The following is a 12450-nucleotide window of genomic DNA, read 5'->3' on the forward strand; positions in this document are numbered from 1 at the left end:
GACCCAGCCCGACAAGCACGACCCGAACTAGGCTTAAATCCTTTTTTTGCAAGCCTAAACCCAGTCTGGCCTAACGTTTGGGCTCCAAAATCAGGCCCAAACCCAATCCGACATGCAAGCCCGGCCTAGCCCGGGATTTTTAGACCGGCCTAGGCCGGACTGCCCATGCCTAGCTGTAACGGTGAATTTACTGATCCTATGACCCGTCAGCTCAATCTCTTAAACATGATCATAAGGGTAAAATGTGCCTACATTGGCGGAAAGTGTATTTGACACATAAACACCGGTGCTTCTGGTTTTTAAAAATTATATTTTTTGAATTCCAAAAAATTTAAAATTAAATACCCACATACATATAAACATTCCAAATGTACGGTAGGATTTTTGAAGAGAAATATGTTGTATTTTGAGTTGTACAAAAAAGACAAATATCTACTCCTATACATAGCCACAAATTTGTTTCTTTATATAGCTCAAAATACAATGCAATTTCTACCGAAAACTTCACACGAGTATTGAGGACATGTGTATGTATTCATAAAATAAAATGTGATGATTTTTTGAAATAAAAATGCACGATTTTAAAATATTTTTGAAAACTGAAAGTACCAGTACTCATATGCACCAAATGTGGTTCATATAGCTAAGAGCATCTCTAGCAGATCCCCCATACCAGCCTGGAAACGCGTCAGCGGGCCGATATGGGGGTTTCAACAAATTTTTAGGTCAGACTAGACCCCGCATCGGTGGTCTGGCCCGAAAAATGAATCCAGGCCGCAGCCCAAACCGCCAAAATACCCGCATATATAGAGGTCGGTGAGGCGGATGGGGGCCAAACCCCATCTGCTCCTCCGCCTCCCGCTGACGTAAAATCGCCGCCCCTCCGGCGAGCAATCGAAGCATCCGCATGTAGATTGAGCGTCGCCACCTCCCGCCGGCGATGATGGTGGCAGGGCACGGGCGCGGGGGCAGCCAGGTAGTCCGCGGCGGACGCTCCACTGAGCGCGATAGGAGCTCCATCGCTCCGTCCGGCGCCGGTGAGAAGATGGAGGCGGAGAAGATCAAGTCAGACGCGGCACACATCCGCGGTTGCTACCGCTATCGCAACTACGGTGTCGCCGCGTGGCCCGCCTTCGCCAAGCGGGAGTCCGACCGCTACCGCCGCGGCCGCGCCTCCTCCCCTTCCGCGGCGGCGTCGTCGTCGAGCTCCCGCCAGCGCCCTTTCACGACGTTGGTGGTGAAGATGGAGGAGGACGACGCCGAGCCGCCGCGGCACCCGCAGCCGCAGTTCGCGCCCGGGGATTACCTCGACGACGTGCAGCTAGAGCGCATCCTCCCGCAGATCGGCGTGAATGCGGGGCTCGCGCCGGGTGACTTCGTCGAGTAGCGCGACCTCGACACGGTGGTCGGCCTCGTCTCGCGCTCGAGCCAGCGCAACACGGACAAGGCCGACGAATGGCGGTGCATCACGGAGGAGTAGGGCCGGGTGTTCGTCGACCTCGGCAGCAACACGGAGTGATGCGGCCACTCCAACGCGTCGCCGTCACGGTACAGGGCTCTGGTGAGTATCCCAGAGCCGATTTTGCTGTTCTAGGTTGCCGTGGCGTCGGATTTCAACTCGAATGTAGCAAATTCGAGTTCCTTTTGAACTTTTGATGTAATGTAGTCGAATGTAGGATAATCTAAAGGTATAATTGCTGCACCCCCATGGGGCTCTCACAGCGATCCTCGCTTCGTGGCCGTTGGATCACCCCATCAGCGCATCTGGTTCTTTTATTCTGGGCAGAAGAGACACAGCATCCTCTCACTAGATGTCCCCATGCAATGGCCGGTTGTTACCCGCCTCCGGCTGCATGTGGGTGATAGCGTGTATACACACGTCCGTTGGGAACCCCAGGAGGAAGGTGTGATGCGTATAGAAGCAAGTTTTCCCTCAGTAAGAAACCAAGGTTATCGAACCAGTAGGAGCCAAGAAGCACGTTGAAGGTTGATGGCGGCGGAGTGTAGTGCGGCGCAACACCAGGGATTCCGGCGCCAACGTGGAACCTGCACAACACAACCAAATTACTTTGCCCCAACGTGGATGCTGAGGTTGTCAATCTCACCGCTTGTCAGTAACAAAGGATTAGATGTATAGTGTGGAAGATGATGTTTGCAGAAAACAGTAGAACGAGTATTGCAGTAGATTGTATTCGATGTAAAAGAATGGACCGGGGTCCACAGTTCACTAGAGGTGTCTCTCCCATAAGAAATAGCATATTGGGTAAACAAATTACAGTTGGGCAATTGACAAATAAATTGGCATAATTTTCTGAGTTACCTACAGAGAATTTTACCCAAATTCGTGACAGCAAGAAATCTGTTTCTGCGCAGTAATCCAAATCTAGTATCAACTTTATCATTAAAGACTTTACTTGGCACAACAATGCAATAAAACTAAGATAAGGAGAGGTTGCTACAGTAGTAACAACTTCCAAGACTCAAATATAAAACAAAGTACTGTAGTAAAATAAACACATGGGTTATCTCCCAAGAAGTTCTTTCTTTATAGCCATTAAGATGGGCTCAGCAGTTTTAATGATGCACTCGCAAGAAATAGTATTTGAAGCAAAAGAGAGCATCAAGAGGCAAATTCAAAACAAATTCAAGCCTAACCCACTTCCTATGAAAAGGAATCTTGTAAATAAACAAGTTCATGAAGAGCAAAGTGACAAGCATAGGAAGATAAAACAAGTGTAGCTTCAAAAATTTCAGCATATAGAGAGGTGTTTTAGTAACATGAAAATTTCTACAACCATATTTTCCTCTCTCATAATAATATCCAGTAGCATCATGAGCAAACTCAACAATATAACTATCAAGTAAAACATTCTTATCATGAGTCTCATGCATAAAATTATTACTACTCCCAACATAAGCATAGTCATTCTTATTAATTGTAGTGGGAGCAAATTCAATAAAGTAGCTATCATTATTATTCTCATCACCATAATCATCAAATATAGGAGGCATAGTATCATCAAAGAAAATTTTCTCCTCCATGTTTGGGGGACTAAAAATATCATGCTCATCAAAACCAGCTTCCCCAAGCTTATAATTTTCCATAGCATTAGCAACAATAGTGTTCAAAGCGTTCATATTAATAACATTGCCATTAGCATGCATATAAAGTTCCATAGGTTTTTTAATTTTATCTTCAAACTCCTCATGTCCTAACTCAAGATAAATACTATAAAGATCTCTAATATTTTTGTTGTTTTCCATTAAGCCTAACTAGTGAAATCACACAACTTAGTGTTCTCAAGAGTATTCATTTTAGCAGTAGTAAATAAAGCAAACTAAATAAAGTAAATGCAAGTAACTAATTTTTTTTGTGTTTTTGATATAGAGAACGCAAATAAGACAGTAAATAAAGTAAAACTAGCAACTAATTTTTGTGTGTTTTGTTTTAGTGCAGCAAACAAAGTAATAAATAAAAGTAAAGCAAGACAAAAACAAAGTAAAGAGATTGGAGGTGGAGACTCCCCTTGCAGCGTGTCTTGATCTCCCCGGCAACGGCGCCAGAAAAAGAGCTTGATAGCGTGTATACACACGTCCATTGGGAACCCCAAGAGGAAGGTGTGATGCGTATAGAAGCAAGTTTTCCCTCAGTAAGAAACCAAGGTTATCGAACCAGTAGGAGCTAAGAAGCACGTTGAAGGTTGATGGCGGCGGAGTGTAGTGCGGCGCAACACCAGGGATTCCGGCGCCAACGTGGAACCTGCACAACACAACCAAATTACTTTGCCCCAACGTGACAGTGAGGTTGTCAATCTCACCGGCTTGCTGTAACAAAGGATTAGATGTATAGTGTGGAAGATGATGTTTGCAGAAAACAGTAGAACGAGTATTGCAGTAGATTGTATTCGATGTAAAAGAATGGACCGGGGTCCACAGTTCACTAGAGGTGTCTCTCCCATAAGAAATAGCATATTGGGTAAACAAATTACAGTTGGGCAATTGATAAATAAAGAGAGCATAACAATGCACATACATGTTATGATGAGTAGTGTGAGATTTAATTGGGCATTATGACAAAGTACATAGACCGCTATCCAGCATGCATCTATGCCTAAAAAGTCCACCTTCAGGTTATCATCCGAACCCCCTCCAGTATTAAGTTGCAAACAACAGACAATTGCATTAAGTATGGTGCGTAATGTAATCAACAAATACATCCTTAGATATAGAATTGATGTTTTATCCCTAGTGGCAACAGCACATCCACAACCTTAGAGGTTGTCATTACTCCCCTGCATTTAATGGAGGCATGAACCCACTATCGAGCATAAATACTCCCTCTTGGAGTTACAAGCAATGACTTGGCCAGAGCCTCTACTAGCAACGGAGAGCATGCAAGATCATAAACAACACATAGATAGATTGATAATCAACATAGCATAGTATTCATTATTCATCGGATCCCAACAAACGCACATGTAGCTTTACAGATAGATGATCTTGATCATGTTAGGCAGCTCACAAGATCAGACAATGATAGCACAATGAGGAGAAGACGACCATCTAGCTACTGCTATGGACCCATAGTCCAGGGGTGAACTACTCACTCATCAATCCGGAGGCGACCATGGCGGTGTAGAGTCCTCCGGGAGATGATTTCCCTCTCCGGCAGGGTGCCGGAGGCGATCTCCTGAATCCCCCGAGATGGGATTGGCGGCGGCGGCGTCTCTGGAAGGTTTTCCGTATCGTGGCTCTCGGTACTGGGGCTATCTTCGACGAAGGCTTAAGTAGGCGAAAGGGTAGGTCAGGGGGCCTCACGGGGGCCCCACACCACAGGGCCGCGCAGCCAGCACCTGGGCTGCGCCGCCCTAGTGTGGCGGCGCCCCGTGGCCCCACTTCGTATCTCCTCCGGTGTTCTGGAAGCTTCGTGGAAAAATAGGCCCCTGGGCGTTGATTTCGTCCAATTCCGAGAATATTTCCTTACTAGGATTTCTGAAACCAAAAATAGCAGAAAACAACAACTGGCTCTTCGGCATCTCGTTAATAGGTTAGTGCCGGAAAATGCATAATAATGACATATAATGTGTATAAAACATGTGAGTATCATCATAAAAGTAGTATGGAACATAAGAAATTATAGATACGTTTGAGACGTATCAAGCATCCCCAAGCTTAGTTCCTACTCATCCCGAGTAGGTAAACGATAACAAAGATAATTTCTTAAGTGACATGCTATCATAATCTTGATCAATACTATTGTAAGCACATGTAATGAATGCAGCGATTCGAAGCAATGGTAAATGTAATGAGTAAACAACTGAATCATATGGCAAAGACTTTTCATGAATAGTACTTTCAAGACAAGCATCAATAAGTCTTGCATAAGAGTTAACTCATAAAGCAATAGTTTCATAGTAAAGACATTGAAGCAACACAAAGGAAGATTAAGTTTCAGCGGTTGCTTTCAACTTGTAACATGTATATCTCATGGATAGTTGTCAACATAAAGTAATATAACAGGTGCAATATGCAAGTATGTAGGAATCAATGCACAGTTAACACAAGTGTTTGCTTTTAAGATAGAAGGAAATGGGTAAACTGACTCAACAATAAAAGTAGAAGAAAGACCCTTCGCAGAGGGAAGCATGGATTGCTATATTTGTGCTAGAGCTTTTATTTTGAAAACAAGAAACAATTTTGTCAACGGTAGTAATAAAGCATATGTATCATGTAAATTATATCCTACAAGTTGCAAGCCTCATGCATAGTATACCAATAGTTGTAATATCTCGGTACTGGGGGTTTCGCGACGAAGGCTATTTGTAGGCGGAAGGGCAGAGTCGGGAGAGTCACGAGGGGCCCACACGCTAGGGCCGCGCGGCCAGCTCCTGGGCCGCGCCGCCCTGCTGTGGCGCCGCCTCGTGGCCCCACTTCGTCTTCTCTTCGGTCTTCTGGAAGCTTCGTGTGAAAATAGGCCCCTGGGCGTTGATTTCGTCCAATTCCGAGAATAATTCCTTACTAGGATTTCTGAAACCAAAAACAGCAGAAAACAGCAACTGGCTCTTCGGCATCTCGTTAATAGGTTAGTGCCGGAAAATGCATAAATATGACATATAATGTGTATAAAACATGTAGATATCATCAATAATGTGGCATGGAACATAAGAAATTATCGATACGTCGGAGACGTATCATAGATCATCAAGTTAAGCGCTATAAACTTCACCGTGATCTTTGCTTAAACCCATCAAGGTGATCGAGGTTTCTCTTAGTCGGTGGAATTGAGTTAGTACTCGACGTGAGTGTAATAAACCTCGACATGACCTTTATTGAACTATTTGATTTTGGGCAACACAATTTGAATTCAATTCAAATATGAGTGATAAGAATTCAAATTGGAATTGGTATTGGAATTTGAAATTCTAGACGATTATATCACATACAACATGTTTAATCAAACAAAATATAAAACTCAAAATAAATGAAGTACTTAACATTTAATTACCTCACTCAATATTACAAGATTCATAAAGACAAGTAATTCACTATTAATGATATTCTACAACAAGGAAAATGTTTCTTCATTGATTGACACACGATTATACAATGTCTTTACAAAAGAATAGAGAAAAATGAATATAGAATACAAGTACACAAATAATAAAAGTAAAACAGATCCTAAACTAAATCTTGAAGAATGCTATCTTCAGCATTTCTTGTTTAGCTTGAGCACCTGCAAAACAAACAAAGAAAACACAAAATAGAAGTAAAGCCAAGTGGCTATGTCAAAAATAAAGAGAAATGGAGAGGGTAGATATTTTCCCCTGCCAAGCTTATCTCTAAGGGGAGCCGAACCAAGTCGGTTTGCAAGAAGTGAAGGTGCAGCTCACACATAGGTCTGCATGTGTGTGCTGTCAACCAAGGACATCAAGAGAGCAGGGTATATTAGCCTATTACTTGCACCACACCATTGCCTAAGCACCACACTTCTACCCAATCCATCGACCAGGCCAAGAAAAGCACCAAGAACATTAATTGTTCTTCATCCACAATCCCAGTTAACCATCAGGAAATCCTCCAGTGAATCATTAAGAGCTTAGCCAAATCATAAATCAAAAGAAGATATGAGGTCTTGATGATATAGCAGAAGCCAGGAGAAGCAGGTTTAACTCAAGGAGGTGAAGATCCAACAAGCCAGAAGATTAGCAAGATCATCAACAACAAGCCAATCTAGATCAAGAAGCTGGAAAGAGGTATACCACCAATCATGAGATGCATCTAGTGAACCCATTTACAAAAGCATCATAGTATCCAATCTAAATGACTTATCAAACAAAAATCATTTGAGATGATTTTAGCATCATTTGGATCCAGTCTCGAGATCCTTGGCAACTTTAATCCTATTAAAGCTTGTCCAGCACACAGTCTTGATAAACAAAACCATCAGCTATGCATCCTCTTTAACAAGGTACCACAGCATAGTTCATTTAGCAAGATAGGCACAGGGAAAACTTTATATATAAAAAAAGCTACCAAAAAGAAACTTGAGACTGTACCATCAGTTTCAAGTTCAGGAAACTAAAAGTTCCTATTTGAATCTATCATATTTTTAGTAGTCAGCAGTGGCAACCAGTTAAGGCCACCTACTGCTGCTCTATTTCCAAATCCCACAAACACATGAATGGATCATGCATGCACATGATCTAGTAATCCTCAACAGCAGCAAGAGCACTATAAACAGGAGTATAAGCTCACAAGTAACCCATCCAGCAACTCATCAATTGCAGGCAACACTAGTTGCATTCTGTATATTGGTACTCACCAATAAGGTACACCAAAATATAACTGAATTTCTCCAATTAACCACTATCATGTGGACAGTACAACTCCAACAAGTAGCCGCACTTGCAATTCATACCAAATAAATTCAAATCATTTTCCTAGTTAATCCAACTAGGAATCATTGCTAACATTTATTCACTGTCATATTGGACAGCTACAATCAAATATCATGCCAGCAGCATAATCCTTTAATCATAGACAGTAGTATCAATATAAAGCACAGGTCATTACAGACATAACTACACATGCTGGGGTGATTCACTTATCCAAGTTGAGGCCTTGGATCAAGCACAAGACACTAGAATTATCTAATAGTAGTATCATATAATGACCACTATTAACATACATCAACCAGTTTAAATACCCGCAAGTTCTTGGCCGACAAATTCATAGCCATAGAGAATACAGAGAGATAGGGAGAGAGGGGAATAGCTCACAGCGGTGTAGACGAATGGAGGAAATGGCCGACGCCGGGGTTGCGTCCACGGCACCATCCCGCCGGCATCGAGGATGAAGTAGTCACCGCAGCACCGCACCACCAGTACACCACCACCATGCCATTCCCACCGCCACAAACTCTCACAAATACCAGTACAGCAAACAATAGCCGCGGATCGATGACGCCGGGGTTGCAGAGGATGCCGTCCAGCCGGCGTCGAATAGTAATAGTCGAGGCAGCTAGCGATAGGTGGCATGGAGGTCTGTGGCGAAGCCAAGCCGGGAAGTAGCGTCGGAGGAGGAGACTGGCGACAGCCAGAACTGCAAGGGTGAGGGTTTGCTGCAGGCGTGTAAGCGGTGAACATCAGGGCGGAGCTTTGACCGCTGCCCGCGACGTCCGGCAGGGTCGACGATGGCTGGAGTAGGCCGGTGGCGGCCAGACAAGCCACCAGCGACCGCTAGGGTTCCAGGTTGGAGGCGGGCAAGAGAGACGGCGAGGATTAAATCGACCTGGAGGAGGTAGTAGAGAGCAGTGAGGCGGACCAAAGCCCTAACTCGCAGGAGCCGGAGAGGGCCGGGAGCAGCCGGGCACCAGCGGCGGCACGGCGGAGCTTTGGGGGCGAGCGTGGGTGTCGGCGGCGTCTCGGTGAGCTGGAGTTGGTGGAGGAGAAAGAGGAGAGGACGGCGAAACCTAGTCCGTGAGCAGCGGCGTCGGGGGTTGGCCGTCGGCTGGCCGGAGCGGCGCCGGAGGAGCACATCGGAGAGCCAGCAGAACGCGGAGTCGTCGTGTGCGTGCGTGGGTGAGAGGTGAGCGTGAGTGGGTCGGGTCATGGTCTTCAACCAAGCTGACCAGGCCAACTCGGTTGGACCAGGCCATTGGGCCAAACCAACGGGCCATCTGGTCTATTTTTTTTCTTTTCTTTTTGTATGAAGTTTTTACCATTTTAAATTAATTAAATAACATACAATAATTAAAAGTGGGTAACAGAAGATTACCCCTATAATAATAATATAAAACAAATACTTTAAAACTAAAGGAACAATAATTTGGAGTTTCCTCTAATTGAACCATTAAAACCTAAATACTACACATATAATTTTCTTGTTTATATTTTCACATAAAGAAAATATTAAATATTACTTTGCATTAAAATGCCATAAAAAACAACAAATATTTCTTGATGGTTATGTTTAATCATATGAAAATCATAATTGATCATTACTTCAACCATTAATTAAAAACCCTAAACCCTAATAGTATTTATCATATTTTATTTAAGTCTTTTATAATAGAATGTTAAATCCATTATTATTTCTATTTCAAAGTTGTTAATAAATTAAAATCTATGACCAATTACTAATTTAAGAATGATATCACAATTAGAAACCTAGTTCTAATATGAGTAGAACCTTGATCTCACTATTTTATGTAACCATCCTAAATTGTTTTCAACTCTAAAACCCTAGTTATGTGCAACATGTGATCATGCTTATAAAACCTAGATGATCAAATAGGGTCAACCAAGTTTAAACCCTAGTTCCTATGCTTAGAGATATCAACCTTAATTAACCATGCCTAGCATCACACCATTGTGATGAACTCCAATAGCATTTATGCCCAATACTTATCATTACATAATCATAGTCCACTGAACCCTACAAATACTTCATAATTATGAACCATCCTATTTAGGAGCCAATCATTCCTTACTTAGTGGATCCAACAACAAACCCTAGTCAACCTCAACTCTAATTGAGATACTTCTTATTATTTAAGAAGTATGTTCTTCAAAAGTTACTCTTTTGAAGAAAATAAAGAATAGCCATCAACCCTGCCTTATAGGACCTATAAACCCTAGATAGCTATCACCAGCAAGATGAACCCACCATGATAGAAACCATGTATAATTAATTGCTTAAGTTGCTCATGCTTAAGTAAAACCATTCAAGCCTAGTTGCTGATGAATCCAACTCTGTTGGGATCCATCTAATACTTACTCCAGAAACTAGATGAAACCATAGTCAACCATAGAACCCCACCAACCTAATTATCATACTTGTTCTTTATCAAAGAACATGTTGTCCAAAAGTTATTCTTCTGAATTATATAATAAATAATCATCAACCATGCACCATAGGACTTAAAATTGACAACTGCTCTTTACTTATTATACAACTACTATTCCCTGGTGTGTATGATTGTTACTATGCATTTTAACACTTGCTTATGATACTAAAATCACACAACCCTGAATAAGAACCTTGTTTGTGAATCACTCTAAAAGTGCAACACACCCTAAACCAACCATTACAACTCACTGATCCAAAATCATCGGGGTTAGGTCACGCTTAGAGCGATTGCATCTCATACTTATGCATTATTGCATCCTTGCCAATCTTTTAAACATCGTCCTTACCGGACGATGATGCTATTTCAGAATTTGGAGTTATTGCGTATCGAAGACCTTGTCTACATAATCTTGCAGTCAAGAAAGGCAAGTTCATCACTTGCTCATACCATTTGAGTATCTTTATCAAATTACTTGCAAAGTACTATGATTATCACTATTGCATAAAAACCAAAACCACTATTTTCATAACTATGAATATGACTATGTGGTGGGCAATGGAACCATGGATTGTGTTGATATGGTGGAGGTTCCATTGCAAGGGTTTATATCCATCTAGGATTAAACAACAAATGTCGCCAGTGATTCTTGTGCCGTAATACCCGTGTTAACCATAAGATCCGGAGTGGGACGGAGTAGTCAAAAGTGTTTCCACCTCTCGTTCATCAACGGATGCGCTTTAGCGTAGACACTTGTATCTGTCGGGGGCGAGCGGTAGGCTGGGGAAGCCTTAAGTCCCCACGGCATTGTTCGTAGACACTTGTCGCCCGAAGAACAAGCGCTAGGATGGGGAAGCCTTAAGTCCCCACGGTATTGCGGTCTAGGATGGGTTGCAGCTACCAGCGAAGGAGTTTGGTTCGATCCCAGACTGTCGTCGTGGTCGGGGTCCACCCTGAAATCTATGAGAATAATGGGACCGGCGAGGACCCAGGGTCGGGGCATGCAACAAAGGGTGGGTGTTCGAGGTAGCGGAGGAACATGATTGGCTAGACCTTATATCGGGTCTCACACCAAAGGAAGTGTGGACGAGAACATGACTCGGTTGGCACCAAGGTTAAGATCTCTTATGGGTAAGGCAACACACCTCTGCAGAGTGTAAAGAATCGTGACCTGTCACTCCCTGTTCCGGGATATGGAACTGCGAACGCGGCCGGAAAGGAGCTCCAAGAAGTTCTAGTAAACCGGTGAAGGCTGACGGACATAGTTCTTCTGAATAAAAGCAACCTTTTGAAGAAATGGTTATGAAAATCTGCATTGGTATTAGACTTTCTGGTCTAATGCCGTAGCTAGTGCATTAAACACCTCTTTCCTATAATGAACTTGTTGAGTACGCTCGTACTCATCCCACTCTTAAATCCCCTGCTTAGATATGGAGGCATCGAAGGAGGATCTACAGTGCAACTCGAAGGCTGAGGAGTCAACAACTACTTCAAGAGACAGGACCCTGTCAGATGAGTCAGATACCACATCCAACAAGGAGAAAACCTAGATTAGCAATAGAAAGGAACTTTCTTCCTAAACCTAGCTCCTATTTAGCTAGAATCTATGCTTAGCCTCTATAGCTAGTTAAATACTCTACAAATAGAGTTCGTGATAAGACTAGACTACGAGTCGTTCTTCTGGAGTTATTTGCAGTTTTACCTCATTGTAAAGTAGGAGGCTGTGATGATCTTATGTAACAGAGTCAGTGTTGTAATTCTATAGACATGCCTTGGACCCGCATATGTTTCTGTTGTACCACTCTGAGCGATATAATACTAGTGGAACGGTGTTTCATTGGTGTTATATCAGACTTGCATACTACACCATGCAGTGGTATGTCGGGTCACCACAGCTGGTATCAGAGCAAATGCTTTGACCCTAGGATTAAAACCCTTTAAATGTAGACCTATAGGATTGGTAGTGTCTATAGGTAGTGTCTTAGTAAACCAAATGTTCTTATGACTTGAGATGGATATTCACTTGAGAATAATCCTGACACACTTGAGTCAACATTTCTTACCTAACTTACCAAGATAAAGTACAGTTAGTCAGCTAATCC

Source organism: Lolium perenne, chromosome 7 (assembly GCF_019359855.2).
Source record: "Lolium perenne isolate Kyuss_39 chromosome 7, Kyuss_2.0, whole genome shotgun sequence".
Taxonomy (NCBI): Eukaryota; Viridiplantae; Streptophyta; class Magnoliopsida; order Poales; family Poaceae; genus Lolium; species Lolium perenne.